This window comes from Sarcophilus harrisii, chromosome 5 (assembly GCF_902635505.1).
Source record: "Sarcophilus harrisii chromosome 5, mSarHar1.11, whole genome shotgun sequence".
In the NCBI taxonomy this organism is placed as follows: Eukaryota; Metazoa; Chordata; class Mammalia; order Dasyuromorphia; family Dasyuridae; genus Sarcophilus; species Sarcophilus harrisii.
Genome location: NC_045430.1, coordinates 106,738,705 through 106,757,747, shown reverse-complemented (window position 1 = coordinate 106,757,747; position 19,043 = coordinate 106,738,705). Strand labels below are relative to the sequence as shown.

Sequence of the window (19,043 nt, the reverse complement as noted above, 5' to 3'; positions counted from 1 at the left end):
GACTATATATTGATTGTCTAGAATGAGAAAATTTTATGTTGAGTTGATGGACCGTAAAGTATGTTAGTGATGTAAAATATCTAGCTTTTTTTTTTTTTTTTTTTAGTAGTTAGCTAATGTTGCACATCCTACCTATCTTGAAATTTTAATTTGCAGAGGACTAAATTTTCACAGCAGGAGAGGCTTGTATAAAGTATGCATTCCTTTTAAGATTTTTTGCAGTTTAATGATAGAGCAGAAAAAAAACCCTATTTTTTGTCAATATTTTCATATCAACTGTTAAATCATGTAGCATATTGACATTGTTATAGATAAACATTTAGGTACATAAAAGAAATAAGAAAATAACTTTTGTTTTAATAAAAATTGCTAATATGTGTATGAATAAACACTGCTTTCACATGCTTTTAGACAGTTTGGGGTAGAAAATGAAATTCCAGTAGAAATATAAAAACAAATCCTCTTGTGAACAATGTAGAATAATGTCTTGCTTGTTTGGGAATAACTTGATGTTATACAGAGACAGTTTTTATTTATTGAAAAGTGAGGAAATATGAGTGTAAAGGAACACATCACAGTTTCAAGGATACTAAAGTGTTGGAGGACTGTATAAAGAACTTACAATGGAACATTTGCCATAAGGGAAATTTGGAGAATTGCCATTCTTTTTTAAAGTGAAAAGTGAAAAAGTGATTTACTGAGAATCAGGAGACTCTCATTTAAGCCATTGAAGATAATAGGAATCTGAGGGAAGAACTTAACCTTCGAATCTGGGAGGAATTGATGACAGGGGCAGGTGGGAGGGTGGACTTAGAAAAGCAGCTCTATTGGAATTGCAACAGTTAAAAGGAGTCAGGTGACAGACTTTTATTAAGTGATTACTGATTGATGGGAGACACAATTGATTTTATTGGCCAAGAGCTTCAGTGATACATATTTGCCCTGATTCAGCACCACTTAACTGCTCTCTGCTGCTCCATCTAGCTTCAGAAGAGAAAGCAGAGAGGGCTTTGCAACAATTTTGTTCTCCCAGCTGTATGAGAGAGTTCAGGTAGCCTTGATGTAATTGTTATGAAACTGATGACTTTGTCTAACCCACCACAAGCTGTCATTTGCTAACTTCACTCACATGTAGCTCAAGACTGCTGGTAAAACTCCCCTTCCTTCACTAGAAAAGAAATATCTTTCATCCAACCCTCAGACTTGATATTGTTTGGACGCTGGCTGATTCAGGTAACTCTAATCTTTTTCCTTTAGCCTTACCCTGAGTAACCTGCATAAGGGTTGCTAAAGGACTTCAACAGATACTGAATCACAAAAGCCCATAATAACTCTTCCCTTCATTGTCTGCCTTTTGTGACCTTTGTATGATGCAATTGGGCAGTGGTTTTAAGGGGATGCTTTAGACTTGTGTGGAGTCATGGGCTCCTATTGCCCTGGTGTTGAATTTCCCTGTACAGTTTTACTAGCATTCCCATAGGTTGGCTATCAATTGTTGTTGTTGTTGTTGTTGTTGTTTGTTTTGTTTTTAAACTCCATTTTTTTCAGGAACCACACCTAATCATTTGGTATCTTTGCTAGGTAATCAATGTCACCTTTTGGTGTCAGGCTCTGTGACCCCTCCCTTCATTTCCAGAACACCTTTTCATACTGACAACCATATTTGCTTAAGCCATAACTCTCCTGACATCCTGATCAAATTTCACCTTTTTTTTTTTGGGGGGGGGGGGGGGGGTCAAAGCAATTGGAGTTAAGTGACTTGCCCAAAGTCACACAGCTAGGAAGTGTTAAGTATTTGAGGCTGCATTTGGATTCAGGTCCTCCTAACTCTAGGGCCAGTGCTTTTAATCTACTGCACCATCTAGCTGCCCAAAATTGCATCAATTATTGATTGGTTCATACTTGTATAATTATATAGTGGGGGAAGACCCATAGTTAAAATCTGAAGTCCTTTTAGTGGGGTTTCCACTCAAAAGTTGAGATTTAATTGCCCCTTTCTTGGTGGTAAAGATCACCATTTCCCTACTCCTCCTGGGAAGGAAATATCTTTCTCCCAGGAGCAGCAATGAGATATCTAGAACCTTTATTTATTTGTTTGTTTGTTTTATCAGGAGAGGAAATTCCCAAGTGTCTTCTCTACTAACTCTTATTTTCTTATCAGGTGGCTCTGATCTTGGCAAGATGAGGTAGAACTGAAACCTCTAAGATGGAACCTGGTTAGGGACTATAAGGTAATTTTCTGGCTGGGGCTATCATTCCCCACTCTTATGAAAGAGGAGATTCCTTCATTTGGAAGGCCACCAACTCTATTTAGTTGTCCCTCCTCTCCTATTAGCTAGTCCAAAAAACTAAGATCTCTTTCTTTAGTGTTTGAGTGAGTTGAGCTCCATCACTTCCAGTTGTATTATGTTGGCTGTTCACCTTCTGAAGGATGATCAGCAACAGCTAGGGAATGCTGGATTGCTTTCTTCAGGGTAGCAGAGGTTTCAACAGATGATATCTAGCCATCTAATCATTTTACCTTCCATATTTGTGGTACCCTTCCCCCAGCCCAACCATCATGATCTAAATAATGACCACACCAAATACTAGGACAAGCCTAATACCAATATGGTTTTATTTCCATTTTTATTTTTAATATACATTATTTTATGAATCATGTTGGGAGAGAAAAATAAGATGTTCTTATTTCACGTTCAATTTTCAGATGAAATGAAACGATTGTAAGACAGTAAGGTTTATTTAGCCTTGATGTAGTAAGGGTATACAACAAGGATACAGTGGCATTTAGTTTCTATAGGTTCTGTCCCCCTCATCGCCAAATAGAAATGTCTGTTCAACAGGACAAGGCATAGTCACTTGTGTGGTTTTCAAATATCCATCAAGTTGGAGGGACCCTAACTTCATGTAAATGAGATTTTTTTTATGCCCTTATGCTGATGATTCTCAAATCTACTTTTGCAGCCCTAACCTCTGCTGACTTCCATTTCTCACATCTTAAAATGACTATTGGGCACCTCTAATTGGATATCTCACAGATAGCTTTAAATTCAACACATTCAAAATTAAATTCATTATTTTTCCTCTCAAACCTTGCCCTCTTCCTAACTTCCCTGTTATACTGTTAAGAATACCACTAACCTTCCAATCTCCATCTAGGTGTCATCCTTGACTCCTCATCTTTATCACACAAATCTGTAGCCAATACCTGTCAATTTTACTTTTATAACATCTCTCATGTCTGCTTTCTTCTATACCTTGTTAGTCAGAAGTATTGAGTTCCTGGCTTCTTCTGAACCAATAATTGGCATTTGCTAATTCTCCTCTCATTTCTAATTTTTTATTCTCCTTTACATAGAGGAAAATACTAAATCCTTCTCTGGTGTGATTAATGACAAGGAAGAGAGCAGGGAAGAAGTTTGGATTTCCATAAAAAGGTAAGAGACATATGACCTGCTCTAGTAAACTGAGATAGGAGGGGAGGAAGAGAAAATACTGATTCCATTTGAAAGTATATTGAAATCATACCTCTAGATAAGAGCAAGTTACCATAAGTGGAGAGAATAATATATAGCCCTTAAGAAGGGCTAAAAGCCAAAGTATTCAGCGCAAGGCAACCACAGTTGCCTTCAATTAGCCAAAGAATATTCTAGATAGGAAGCCAAAGGGCAATCAAGCACCTTCCAGACATAAGAACTTGGAACATGACTGGAGGGTTCTAGTCATGAGAACCCTTGATAGTTCAGTACCTGAGGAGCTCTATGACCAAAGATGGGGATTAGAGAGAGCATCAGTCAGGCCTTAGGGTGTCTGAAGTTTACAACAGGTTGAAATGCATTTCCCCTGATTGCCTTGAAGAGCTGAGCACTCTGGACCCCGAGAATAGTGGTGAGCCTGGGATCTGTCAGCCGTTTGAATACAAAAGACACTAGCAGAAAGGATAAGAACCCACAGGGACCCTAACCTGTATAAATCAGCATTTAACAAGGGGTCACCATTCCATTCAAGTGTGCAGCATTAGTCACAGCCTGATTCTGTCATGAAATCCTAATTCAAGAAGTAAAGTTGGAAATAGGAGTAAACAGAAGAATAAACTGAAAACAAAGAAATATTATGTATTAAGGGAATCTGGACACAAGGCTAGAGAAATAGAATAACTCCACAGTGACTATAGGCATAGCCTCAAGGCTCTTATAACTTAGCCACAAAGTTCTATTAGAGTTTTATAAAGAAAGGAAATATTTTTAATAGAATAAAAAAAACTGATCTAGACATTAACCTAAATTTGATTAAACCTTGACTCTGGGTCAAAGAGAGATAATCTAAGACTCATTGGATTATAGGAAAAACATGGCAAGAAATTGTCATATTTCAAGAAATCATAAATCAAAATTACCTATATATAAAAATATGAAAATAGAAAGGATCCATTTGTTACCTTCTAAAATTCTTTATTAAATATATTATGATAGCCAAAATCCAGAGCTTTGAAATTAAGGGAAAAAAATATTGTGAACAGTGAGAAAGCATTCAGGTATCCCCCCCAAAAAAACTGAATAAAAAAAAGAGTTCAAGTATCAAACTCAGTGCAAATTAAGACAACTCTGAGATACCACTACACACCTGTCAGATTGGCTAAGATGACAGGAAAAAATAATGATTGTTGGAGGGGATGTGGGAAAACTGGGACACTGATACATTGTTGGTGGAGCTGTGAACCAATCCAACCATTCTGGAGAGCAATCTGGAATTATGCCCAAAAAGTTATCAAACTGTGCATACCCTTTGATCCAGCAGTGTTTCTACTGGGCTTATACCCCAAGGAGATACTAAAGAAGGGAAAGGGACCAGTATGTGCCAAAATGTTTGTGGCAGCCTTGTTTGTAGTGGCCAGAAACTGGAAAGTGAATGGATGCCCATCAATTGGAGAATGGTTGGGTAAATTGTGGTATATGAATGTTATGGAATATTATTGTTCTGTAAGAAATGACCCCCAGGATGAATACAGAGAAGCTTGGAGAGAATTACATGAAATGATGCTAAGTGAAATGAGCAGAACCAAGAGATCATTATATACGTCAACAACGATACTGTATGAAGATGTAATCTGATGGAAGTGGATTTCTTTGACAAAGAGACCTAATTCAGTTTCAATTGATCAATGATGGACAGAAGCAGCTACACCCAAAGGAAAAAAAAACACTGGGAATGTAAACTGTTTGCATTTTTGTTTTTCTTCCCACGTTATTTCTACCTTCTGAATCCAATTCTCCCTGTGCAACAAGAAAACTGTTTGGATTTCCACACATACATTGTATCTAGGATATACTAAGGACATATTCAACATATATAGGACTGCTTGCCATCTAGGGGAGGGGGTGGAGGGTGGGAGGGAAAAATCGGAACAGAAGTGAGTGCAAGGGATAATGTTGTAAAAAAAAATTACCCTGGCATGGATTCTGTCAATAAAAAGTTACTATAATAAAAAAAATAATAATAATAATAATAAATAAATTAATTTTTAAAAAAGTATCAAACTCAGGATCACATAAGATTTAGTAGCTATCAATAAAGATTGGAGAGCATAAAATGTGAAATTCCAAAAGACAAAAAAGAAAGACAACAAAGAATAATTTACCAGGCAAAACTGAAAAAATCCTATAAGAATAAAATGGATCTTTAATGAAATGAAAGATTTCCAAACATTTTTAAATTAAAAGACTAAAGCTGATTAAAATCTGTGAAATGCAAATACAGATTATTTTTGTTTCAATACATTATGTAAACCCTCAAAGTATTTCCAGTCAAATCTTCCACAAAGCACTATGCTCCCAGAACAGTTGAATAAAATTGCATAAATTCCAATAGTCTTGTGATGGAGTCATCTGCATCTAGAGTGAGGACTATGGGGTTTGAATGTGGATCACAATATAATATATTCACCTTTTTTGTTGTTTGCTTGCTTATTTTTTTCTTTTTCATTTTTTCCTTTTTCATCTAATTATTCTTGTGAGTCATGCTAAATGTAGAAATATGTTTGGAAGTGTTGTACATGGTTAACTTATATTGGATACTTGCTGTCTAGAGAAGGGAGGAGGGGGGAGAAAAGGGGAGAAAAATTAGGAACATGGTTTTTGCAAGGGAGAATGTTGAAAACTATCTTTGCATGTATTTTGGAAAATAAAAAGTTATCATTATTAAAAAATAATAATAAAATATGCACAAAGGTGTAACACAATATGAAGCATGATCAAATTTGCCTTTTCTGGTGGATTGTATCGAGCATCCACACATGATCTTTCTGTTTTCCATTCAGTGCCGGGAACTTTAGGGAGCCTATTTTTAACTATGCACAGAGATTTCACTGTGAGATGAAGTGGCAGCTGAGTTTTGGAATTCAGTAGAGATTAAAAAAAAAAAAAAAAAATGGGGCCACATACCCCTCTGTCTTTTTTCCTTTCTTTCTGAATTTGAAGGGTGAGGATTTCTACACTGCATCTGAGATTCAGGTCCAGAAGGATAATCACCTTATCTCCTATCTAGCCCTATGCATCTAAGAACCTCTATTTCTTCTTTTTTGATATTAGGTGAATTAGTATTCCAAGATGGAAATGTTAGTAAATGTCTTTGCTAAAAAGGAACTAAATCTACTGTCTGATTATTAAAGGGAAGCATACAAGTGTGGACTCAGGAGATAATAGTAGGAGGAGAAACTACCTCCAAAGTTATCCCTGAGGTCATCAGTTGCGTTCTGAAAAATCTAAACTGGGTTTCTATTGGGCCTATATCACAAAGAGATCATAAAGGAGCAAAAGGGACCCACATATGCAAAAATGTTTGTGGCAGCCCTTTTTTGTAGTGGCTAGAAACTAGAAACTGAGTGGATGCCCATCAACTGGGGAATGGCTAAATACATTATGGTATATGAATGTTATGGAATATTATAGTTTTGTAAGAAACAACCAGGAAGATGATGGTAGAGAGGCCTGGAGAGACTTACATGAACTGATGCAAAGTGAAATGAGCAGAACCAGGAGATCATTATACAGGGCAACAATTAAATTATACAATGATCAATTTTGATGGACATGGCTCTCTTCAACAATGAGATGATTGATGCCAGCTCCAATGATCTTATGACAAAGAGAGCCATCTACATCCAGAGAGAGGACTGTGAGAACTGAATGTGGACCATAACTTAGCACTCTCACTCTTTTTGTTGTTGTTTGCTTGCATTTCGTTTTCTTATTCATTTTCTTTCCTTTTTAATGCAATTTTTCTTTTCCAGCAAGAGAATTGTATATGTTTACACATACTGGATTTGCCATATATTTTAACATGTATAACAACAACAACAACAAAAAGAATCTAAACTGGGGAGTAGGAATTAACATTGAGAGTAGTGTGAAATAATCTAGAAGGGTTTTTACAATTAAAAAGTTATTCTGCTTTATATTGTCATAGCTTTCCTTTTTAAAAATTTTATTTTATTTTTAAAGGCTTTGGGGCTAGAGACAGAGATAGATAGAACATTGGCTCTGGAGTCAGCAGTTCAAATCCAACCTCAGACACTTCCTGGGCATGTCACTTAACCCCAATTTGCCTTGCCAAAAAAAGTGAGTGGACCGGGAGTATAGGTATACACTTTATAAATGCAATTTTAATGTATCAATTACTTAATCCAGTTTTTTAAAAATCTGAGTTTTGTTGCCACTTAATGTTTTCATCAACATAGTTTTCTAATTGTGTATATTGTTCTTTTGGCTCTACTTTCTTTACCCTGAATCATTTTATATATAGCCTTCCCCATTATCTTTTCAGTAATCTCTATTTTTTTTAAGCACAATTTTGTTACTTCATCAGTGTAGACAATGCAGAGCAGCAATTATTAATAGTCTTAGTTCAGCCTATATGGGATGAGATGCTAAGTGACTCATCCATGTTCCTAGGATGTTTCAGAGGCAGGACTGAAATCTGGATTTTCCTTCAAGACCATTCCTTTCCCGACTATACTACATTGTTTTTTGTCATTCTGTATAGTATTCATTTCTCCCCTAAACTTGTAATTTCATTGGTACAGAAGATTCCCAGTGAGAACAATCCAACCACTAATGAAGATTGGTAATTATTCTATAACTTAGAGCCTCAGACCTAGAGAATTACCTAAAGTTTAATGACTTGACAAAGTCACAGCCAGGGTAGGTGAGAGGCAAGACTTGGATCTAGATGGTCCTGCTTCTGAGACTGGTTCTCTATTCATTGTATCAAGTACAGAGATAATCTGTTGCATTCCTATAAGGCAATTTGTTTAGCTACTCATCCATTCTTGTGCACACTTACCCTTTGCTATTAGAAAGATTGCTGATTGAATTTGGCAGTTGTGGACTTAATTTACACCATGCAGTTAGAATGCATTCACTATGACAATGAAAACTGGGAACCTGTCCCAAGAGGATAAAAATAATGTCAGGTGCGTTGTGTTGATGACCAGGATAATTGGAGCCAAAATCTATGCTCTTTCTGAAAACTTTGTGGAAGGGAACTAAGATAGTTATGACAGTATCTTCCTGCTTGATTGGGGAAAGCCACAAACAGAATATAAGAAAGTCAATCCAAATGCAAATAGAAACCCTTGCCTCCCTTGCCCCTCACCCTTCAGGGTATATGATTCCCAGATGAGCTATGAGGATGAAATGCTGTTGATTTACAAACTGTTGACCTTTATAAAGGACTTTTAGTTTTGTTTTGCAACATTAGCTGCTCATCTGAGTTTTCAGGGAGATGAGTTTTAATACAAAAGAACTGTTCTTTCCCACATGTAGTGAAAGTGTCATTTGTCAAATGCACACAAAATGTCTTCATAGCCAAACCACTTGACTTCCTTAGAATGCCATGCTGGAAGTTCCCAACTGCTATATGTTATTTCTCCACTTCCCTCCTCTTCCCCTCCCAGATGTCCATCTTTAGACTTTTCTCTGATTAATGATTGGCATGAATCCTATTAGACAATAATTTCACATTTGATCCAACAGTTATTCCTACTTACACAGTATAGAGCAGAACACTTGGGGCTTATTTTTGTTGACTTGAAGTTGCTCGGCAGTATGTTATAAAAGGTTTCATAAGATTCTGCTATTTCTTGCACATCTTTAACCTATATTGGATTACTTACTGTCTGGGGTGGAGGGGGAAGAGAGGGAGAAAAATTTTGAACACACGGTTTTGCAAAAGTAAATGTTGAAAACGATTTTTCTTTGCATGTTTTTTTTTTTAAATTTTCAAAACATATGGATGGATAATTTTTCCACAATGATCCTTGCATAGCCTTGTGTTCCAAATTTCACCCTCCTTTCCCCCATCCCCTCCTTTAGATGGCAAGCAATCCAATATATGTTATATATTACATGTATTTTGAAAAATTAAAAGCTATTATTTAAAAAAGATTGTTATTTCTTAAAGATCTGTATTTTTCACAACTTTTTTTAAGATCAGTATTTTTTTTTTTTTTTACAATATTCTTTCTACATGGTACATTTTAATTTGTAAGACAACAGCAATTTTCACACCTCTTTTCCCCCTCCGCCCTTTAAAAAAATCATCAAGGTAGGAAACATCCTTTAAAGAATAGGAAATGTATCTTAAACCTTTATCTGCTTTTCCAGTATAGGCAACTATTAGATGTAATTACAAACTGACAACTTCATGAATCCATTTTGCAATATGTTTGATCTAAGTGTCTTACCTTTTAAAAAAAAAACAAAAAACTAAAAATACTGTTGGATGTAAAATCTTTTTGAGGGGAAAAAATGCTGTAACAGCTAGAGTCAATAAAAGATAGATCCAGTGTGCCAGTTCTCAAAATGAATACACTGTTTTTAGACGAAAACCAAGTAGCAGTGATCACCAAAGAAGGAAGAAAAATATACCCACAGGTCTTAATGTCTTCTTGCTTTGGCAATCTGTTTATTCCCTTTTCAGGAATGTGTTGTCATTCTAAGTATTCAAAATTACATAATTTAGTGGCAAATATTAGTTTAAGTAAAGATATTTACAAAAAAAAAGTATAAAAAATACAAAAAAAAAAAAGAGAGTGAACTGCTTGTTAATAGATCATTGACTTATAAAGTATGAATAATTTTGTAAATTTTCTTGCAAAATTCCAAATAATTTCCTAAAATGTTTGAACCTATTCATAGCTCCAATAACAGTGAGTTAAGTATGCCTGTTTTCTCTTTTCTCTGCAAACATTAAATTTTTCCATCTTTCCACTTTGTTTCCTGTGAGATGATAATGCAGAGTTATAATATATATTTCTTATTAATATTTATCTTGTGAAGAGAATGAAGAGAAATTTTTTTGGAGACACTCTACATTTTATATTGAATGAAATAAATGAAGTGGGACTGTTTTCAGAAGGGAAGAGAGGCAGTATGCCATAATAGTGAGGGTTTGACATGACCCTGGTTGTAATTATTCTCATAGCTAAAATACTGTAAATGATTATGTAGGCTTTTGTTTTATTTGAATAGTTTTATTGATTTCATTGTCAATCCATTGCAAATTTCCTTAATTTTAGAATATTAAGGGATTTAATACATAGAGAAATGTAACCATGGTAACTACCCACAGGTAGACAGGATTATTCCTTGAGAGAGGAATGACAAAGCCCTGTACCTGTAGACATATGACTGGCAGAGGCATTTTTGAGAGAGGTGGAAAAAAGATATAGGGGAGGGGAAGAGAGAAAGGACTTTGAATGGCAAATAGGAGACTTACCAGTGCAGTAAATATATGGGGAAATGCTGGTATCCCAACCAATCCTTTGATTTTTCACTGGGTGCACCCCAGGATCCTACTAGGAACAGATTTCATGGGTTTGAGTTATTCTTCCTATGAATTTAGCTGAAATTTCATCTCTCTCCGGATCACTGATGCTTAAACTAATCTGAATGATTTATTGTAAGGGGGAGATAAGATTCCTGAGATTAAGTTGTTATCCTCATCTCAAGGAGACTACTCTCTTCTCTTGCCACAGACTAAGAAAAATGGCTTTTATCATAAACTCCCAAACTATAAAAATATTCCAAGCTCCACACCCCAGCCTTGAAGAGAAGTAGTGACAGCCAGCCATAGATGTCCTCCTCCCCATAAAAATTAAACTCCAATTTCCTTGAAATGTAGAGTGGGTCACTTCCAATCTTTTCAATACCCCCTTGACATTATCCTGGATTCTCTGCTCCTTTACTCTACTTTGGTGAAGAGGTGACCTTTTTTTTCACCAAGGCCAAGACATCTGCTTTAAACCTTAATCTCATCACTTTGTCTTCTACAGAATGCCTCATATCGTTTCTATCTTTCTAATCTTCATTCTATCCCAATCTACTCTTATTCCTCCTCCCACAAACCCCCCCCCAAAAAAAAACAAAAAACCCCACTCATTTTCTCCACCCTTAAAAAAAAATCCTATCTAGATCCTACTATCCCCTTGAGCTACAGTATTATATGTCTCCTCCCTTTCAAAACAAATTCCTAGAAAAAGCTGATTAAATTCACTTAGTTCACTTTCTCTTCCCTATGATTTCTCAATCTTTTACGATTTGTTTTCTGACTTCATCATTTACCTAAACAATTTTCTCTAAAGTTACCATTGATCTCTCTTTTTAAAATTAAATTATTTTCAATTAAAAATATATTTTCTCTTCCTCTTACCCTTCCCATTGTGGGGTGGGGGTGAAAGTGGGGGAAGGGAACAATGTACTTGTAACAAATATGCATAGTCAAGCAAAACAAATTCTTACTTTATCCATGTCCAAATAATTGTGGCTCAACCTGTATCCTGGGTTCATCCCTTTTCTTCCAGGAGGTGGCTAGCATACATTGTTTCATCATGAGTCTACTGGAATTATGGTTGGACAATGCATTGATTATAGTGCTTTACAAAGTTTTGTGTTTTCAATTTTTTGTGATTTTTCCCCCTCCTTTTTCTATTTACTTTATCTCTGAATTAATTCATACAAGTTTTCCCAGCATTCTCCAAACCAATGATCTCTTAATTGACAAATTAGATGGACTTTTCTCAATAATCATCCTTCTCAATCTCCTTTCATCTTTTCATTCTCTTGCCCACCTTCCTAGAAATGCTTTCTTCTCGGGTCTTTATGTTACATGTCAGTCTTGGCTTTCCTTCCTTTTTGATTTCTTCTTCCTAGTCCTTTTTTGTTGGTTCATCAGCCATCTTGCACCTCATTACTGGGAGTGTACTCTAAAGGCTATTTCTCTTTGTATGCTCACTTGGTGATTCCATAAACCCCTCGGGGTTTAGTTACCCTTTCCATACAGATGACTCCCAAATATACATGAATATTCATCCCTATTTTTTCTCCTGAGCTCCAATCAAACTACCTGTCAAAAACTTCAAGCTATATGTCCCATAAGCATCCCAAACTCAACACCTCTAAAACGTATCTCATCACTTTCTCCCAAACCCACCCCTTTCTGAACTTGCCCATTTCTGTCAAGGCTATCGCTGTTGTTCTCCTTACTCATGTTTGAAACTTTGGTGTTCTCCTTGGATACCTTTCCAGCTCCCCCCACCCCATTTTCCATTATCCCCACATATCCTGTCAGTTGCCAAATCTTTGTTTCTGCATCCAATATCATTCACATCTGCCCCTATTTCTCCACTCATGATTACTGTCCTAAATTAACATTCTTATCATCTCTCCCTGGAATTAAGGTAATAACTTCCTCCCTGTTATCCCTGCCTCCTATATCTCCAGTCTCCAGTTCATTTTTCACACTGCTGTTAAAGTGATTTTTCCAAAACATTGATCTGATCATGTCATTCTCTAATTTAACAAGTCCCAACTTTTCTTTATTTAGCATCTAGAATCAAATATAAAGGATATTACCTATTAAAGTACTTTACAATCTGGCCACAATATACTTTTCTAACCTCATTTTATATAACTTCCCTTCTAGGACTTTTTATTTATTTATTTTTCCTCAAATATGAAATTCTTGTCTCTCTGATTTTGCTTTGGCACTTTTTCTTCATACCTGGGATGCCCTCTCCCTTTACAGGCACCTTTTAAAATTCCCTCTTTCCTTCAAAACTCAATTTAAACTCCACCTTTTATGCTATCTTTTCTGGTCCTCCAATTCTAGTGTCTTCTCTCCCTAAAAGTATTTATTTTGTATGTGTTTTGTTAGACATTCTCAAATTGATTACCAGTTTTTGTGATTATAAAAAACACTTCTATAAGTATTTTTGTATACATGGATGGGGCCATTTTTATTCTTTAGCATTGATTTCACGGCGGTATATGTCTTCAGTGTAATCTCTGCATCAAGAGCATAGACATTTTTTCTTTTAAAAAAATTATTCTATTATTTACCAAATTACATAAGATGGAAAAAATTAACAATTACTTTTTTAAAAATTTGAATTCCAAATTCTCTCCTTTCCTCCTATCCTTCTTCCTTCTTTAAGAAGGTAAGCAATTTCACGTCTATTATACATGTGAAGTCATTCCATATTAGTCATGTTTCAAAATAAAAAACAAAATAAAACAAAAAATAGATTTGCATTCAGAATTCACCAGTTGTTCATCCTTCGTTGCTGTTACTGTGTACAGTATTCTGATTCTACTCACTTCACTTTACAACAGTTCATATTTGTCTTTTCAGGTTTTTTCTGAAACCATTCTGCTCATCATTTCTTATAGCAAAATGGTATCCCATCTCACTCATATACTGCAACTTGTTCAATCATTTGCCAATTGACAGGCATCCTTTCAATATCCAATTCTTTGCCATAATCACACAAAAAAAGCTGTCACAATTATTTTTGTACAAATAGTCTCTTTGCATATTCCAACTTCATGGTGAATGGCAAATTCCACTAGGAAACTTGCTTTTTCCATCATTAATTATTAAAACTCCTTTCTCTGCTCTCCAATTCTATCTCATATTTGCAATTCTTGGTGTTTATTATATTCCATTATTTTGTCTGTAACCTATTCTTTCCAATAAATCTACCTTTTGCCAAAGGAAAAAAAAATAGATCCCTTTCCCTTTTCTTTGATCTCTTTGAGGTATAGACCTCGCAGTAGTTTTTACCAGGTTAAAAGTCATGTACAATTTTATACCCCTTTGTGTATAGTTCTAGATTGTTCTCCAGAATGGATGAACTAGTTCACAACTCCATCAACAATGTATTATTTTTCTACATCCTTGCCAAAATTGTCATTTTCCTTTTCTGTCATATTAGCCAATCTGATAGGAGTAAGGTAGTAACTCAAGAGTGTATCAATTTGCATTTCTTTAATCAGCATTTAAAGCATTTTTTCATGTGACTGATGGTTTTAATTTTTTTTCTGAAAACTGCCTGTTCATATCCTTTGATCATTTAACAACTGGGGAAACAACTCTTATTTTTTAAAATTTGACTCAGTTCCCTATATATTTAAGAAATGAAACATTTATCAGAGAAAATTGTAAAATTAATTCCCAGTTTTCTGTTTACCTTTTAATTTTGGCTGCTTTAGGTTTTTGTGTGTGTGTGTGTGTGTGTGCGCGCGCAAAAGCATTTTAATTTTTGGTACTCAACATTATCTGCTTTATTTCTTGTAATCCTTTCTGTTTCTTGTTTGATTATAAACTCCTTAGATCTGACAGGTAATCAATCTCCTTGCTAGTATTTTATTTAAAATTTTTGCATCAGTATTCATTAGGGAAATTAGCCTATAGTTTTCTTTCTTTTGCTCTCTCCATGGTTTAGATATCAAAATCATATTGGCTAATAATGAATTCTGCTTTACACTCTTATTTTAATGCTCTCTGTGTGTCAATATTTTCTTTTTTCCTTTTTTTTTAATTGTAACTTTTTATTGACAGAACATATGCCTGGGTAATTTTTTACAACATTATCCCTTGTACTCACTTCTGTTCTGACTTTTCCCTTCCCTCCCTCCTCTAGATGGCAAAGCAGTCTTATACATATTAAATATGTTATAGTATATCCTAGATACAATATATGTGTGCAGAACCAAATAGTTCTCTTGTTGCACAGGAAGAATTGGATTCAGAAGGTAAAGATAACCTGGGAAGAAAAACAAAAATGCAAACAGTTCACATTCATTTCCCAGTGTTCTTTCTTTGGGTGTAGCTGCTTCTGTCCATCCTTGATCAACTGGAACTGAATTAGATCTTCTCTTTGTCAAAGAAATCCACTTCCATCAGAATACATCCTCATACAGTATCGTTGTTGAAGTGTATAATGATCTCCTGGTTCTGCTCATTTCACTCAGCATCATTTCATGTAAGTCTCTCCAAGCCTCTCTGTATTCATCCTGCTGGTCATTTCTTACAGAACAATAATATTCCTAACATTCATATACCATAATTTATTCAGCTATTCTCCAATTGATCGGCATCCATTCATTTTCCAGCTTCTAGCCACTACAAACAGGGCTGCCACAAACATTTTGGCACATACAGGTGCCTTTCCCTTCTTTATGATCTCTTTGGGATATAAGCCCAGTATTAACACTGCTGGATCAAAGGCGTATGCAGAGTTTGATAACTTTTTGGGCATAATTACAGATTGCACTCCAGAATGGTTGGATTCGTTCACAACTCCACCAACAATGCATCAGTGTCCCAGTTTTCCCACATCTCCAACATTCATCATTATTTTTTCCTGTCATCTTAGCCAATCTGACAGGTGTGTAGTGGTATCTCAGAGTTGTCTTAATTTGCATTTCTCTGATCAATAGTGATTTGGAACACTCTTTCATATGAGTGGAAATAGTTTCAATTTCATCATCTGAAAATTGTTCACATCCTTTGTGTGTGTGTCTCTATTTTCAATGTGTTTCTTGTAAACAACATGTTGGATTCTGGTTTTTAAACCATTCTTTATGGATGACTTCATCACATTGATATTCATATTTAAGACAACTAACTGCATTTTCATCCATCCTACTTTTTTCTTCTGTTTATCATTCTCCTCAAGTCAGTTTTGCTTCTGGCCCCTGCCTTATTTTATCTGCCCTCTCTTTTATCACTCTCCCTTGTTTCTCTTATCCCCTTGTCTTCCTAATTCCTTATTGGGTAAGAAATTTCTAATACTGATTTTTGTGTGTGTGTGAAACACACACACACACACACATATATATATACACACACATATATATTTTATATATTTTCCCAGTTTGAATCAATTTCGTTATGAGGTTCAAACATTACCCACCTGACTCCCCAACATTGTCCCTTCATTCTAAAAGCTTTTACTTGCATACCTTTAATGTGAGATAATTTTCTTAATTCTCTTTTTCTTCCTCCTTTTCCCAGAGAATCCCTCTTGCCTATCTAATTTTTTTACATTGTCTCAATATAATTGACTCACTTTTATACCTTCTTTCTATATAGAATCCTTTATCTTAATAATAATCAAGTTTTTAGAAGATATATGTATTATCTTCCCATACAGAAAGATAAACAGTTTAATGAGTCCCTTATGATTTCTCTTTCATGCTTACCTTTTTATACTTCTCTTGATTCTTCTATTTGAAAGTCATATTTTCGGTTCAGCTCTGGTCTTTTCATCAGGAATGCTTTAAAGATTTCCATTTCATAAACTATCCATTTTTCCCTTAAAGGATTATGCTTAGTTTTCCTAGGTAAATCATTCTTGGTTGTTGTGGGGAGCCGGCACTAATCTACAGCCACATAAGGCCAACCTTGAATAGGTTGAATCTCCTAATCACATCATACCAAAGACTTCCTGAATAGGAATCTCCTAATCACATCCTAACTTTGAATAGGCAGATATCTAGGCATCCCCTAATCACATCATAGAGCTTCCTGCCACCAGAAACATCTGAGCAGCACATCCTTGGGCGGGATACCAACCCTTTGTCTAGGACCCCACCCTGTACTGTTTTGAACAAACCCTGCCTTCTTTTCTACTGCTATATATATCTGTACTATTGCACCCATTAAACTGAGGCTTGATCAGAATGATTTGACTTGCCTCCATTTTGCCTGTCCCCTCTCTCTTGCCCTTATCTCTTTTCTTCCAGGGTCCACACACTCTACCTCGGGGGCCGAGGCAGGTTGTAATCCCAGTTCTTTTGCCTTCCAGAATATCATATTCTAAATCCTGTTTCTTTAATATGGTAATTGCTAAATCCATGTGTGATCCTGACTGTGACTTCATGGTATTTGAATGATTTCTTTCTGATTAGACTACTTGAAGTATTTTCTCTTTAACATGGGAGTTCTGGAATTTATATATATTACTATACTATACTATACTATACTATAATACTATATAATAATAATATATATTAATAATAATAAATATAATACTGGGAGTTTTCATTTTGGAATGTCTTTCAGGTAATTTGTGGATTCTTTCCATTTCTATTTTGTCCTCCAGTTTGAGGATTTGGGGGCAATTTTCCTTGTTTACTCTCTGAAATGTAATATCTAAGGTCTTTTTTTTTTATCATCCTTCTGGTAATGAAATTGAAATGAAAATTTTCATTGAAATGAAAATGGTAATTTTCAAATTATCTCCTCAATTTTCTAGGTCAATTGTTTTTCTAATAGAATATTTCTCATTTCTATTTTTTTTCATTCTTTTGATTTTATCTTATTGTTTCTTAATTATTTCATAAAGACATTAACTTCTACTTGACCAATTCTAATTTTTAAGGAATTATTTTATTTGATTAACTTTTGTACTCTTTTCCCATTTGGCCAATTCTGTTTTTAAAGATGTTAGTTTCTTCAGAATTATTTGTGCCTCTTTTCCCAAGCTGTTGATTGCCTTTTTATAGTTTTCTTCCTTTGCTTTCATTTCTTCACCTAATTTTTCCTCTACCACTCATTAAATTTTGGAAATTTTTTTAGCTCTTCTAGAAATTCTTGTTGAACTTGTATCAAATTTTACATTTTTCTTTGTGGCTCTGCTTATAGACGTTTTGACTTTATTGTCTTCTAAATTTGTGTCATGATCTTATCTGTCATCATTGTAGTTTTTTTATGTATAAGAATTGTCATATTGCTTCTCAGGGTTCCTGTTCCCTTGAGACTGGAAGCAATATTATTTCCCTGATTCTTTGGATCCAGAAGTGATACTGCCCCGTCAGAGGCTCTTAACCTTAACCACCTTTGAGTTATGACTGATATGGATACAAACAATGGTGTTGCCAAAGAACTTCTAGTCCTACATCTAATGATAACATAGGTATATATATAAAATCTGACAAAAAGAAAGTTAGGACTACAACAATCACCTACCAGGAGAAATTTAGCACAATTAAAGTTTTTTATTTCCAAAGCATATGCATGGGTAATTTTTCCAACATTGACCCTTGCAAAACTTGTCGTTCCAAATTTTCCCCTCCTTCTCTCCCTAGCTGGCAGGTAGTCCAATACATGTTAGATATGTTGAAATACATGTTAAATCCAATGTATGCACAAGAAAAATCAGATCAAGAAGGAAGAAAAAAGAACTGAGAAAACAAATGCAAGCAACAGAGAGAGTGAGAATCCTGTGTTGTATTCCACACTCTGTTCTTATGGTTTTCTCTCTGGGTGTAGCTGATTCTCTTTAGCACTGCACAAGTGAAACTAGTTTGAATCATCTCAATGTTGAAGACAGCCACGTTCATCAGAATTGATCATCATGTAATCTTGTTGTTGCCCTGTATAATGATCTTCTGGTTCTGCTCACTTCACTTAGCATATGTTCATATAAGTCTCTCCAGGCCTCTCTATATTTATCCTGCTGGTCATTTCTTACAGAACAATAATATTCCATAGCATTCATATACCATAATTTATTCAGCTATTCTCCAATTTATGGGCATCCACTCAGTTTCCAATTTCTAGCCACTACAAAGAGGGCTGCAACAAACATTTTTGCACATGTGGGGCCCTTTTCCTCCTTTAAGATCTCTTTGGGATATAAGCCCAGTAGAAACACTGCTGGGTCAAAGGATATGAATAGTTTGATAACTTTTTGAGCA

General features: G+C 35.2%; 1 long non-coding RNA gene across 4 annotated transcripts in view; it reads left to right on the top strand.

Moving 5' to 3' along the window:
- The first annotated feature begins 1,347 nt into the window (after positions 1–1,347).
- LOC116419245 overlaps positions 1,348–19,043 on the top strand; it is a 38,686-nt gene continuing 20,990 nt past the window's right edge. For 2 of the 4 annotated variants that reach the window (XR_004229501.1, XR_004229502.1), the window contains exons 1-3: positions 1,348–1,480; positions 2,162–2,231; positions 3,359–3,437. This is a non-coding gene — a long non-coding RNA (uncharacterized LOC116419245). The remainder of the gene's footprint in view (positions 1,481–2,161; positions 2,232–3,358; positions 3,438–19,043) is intronic. The other 2 variants (XR_004229500.1, XR_004229499.1) reach the window with 1 other exon arrangement.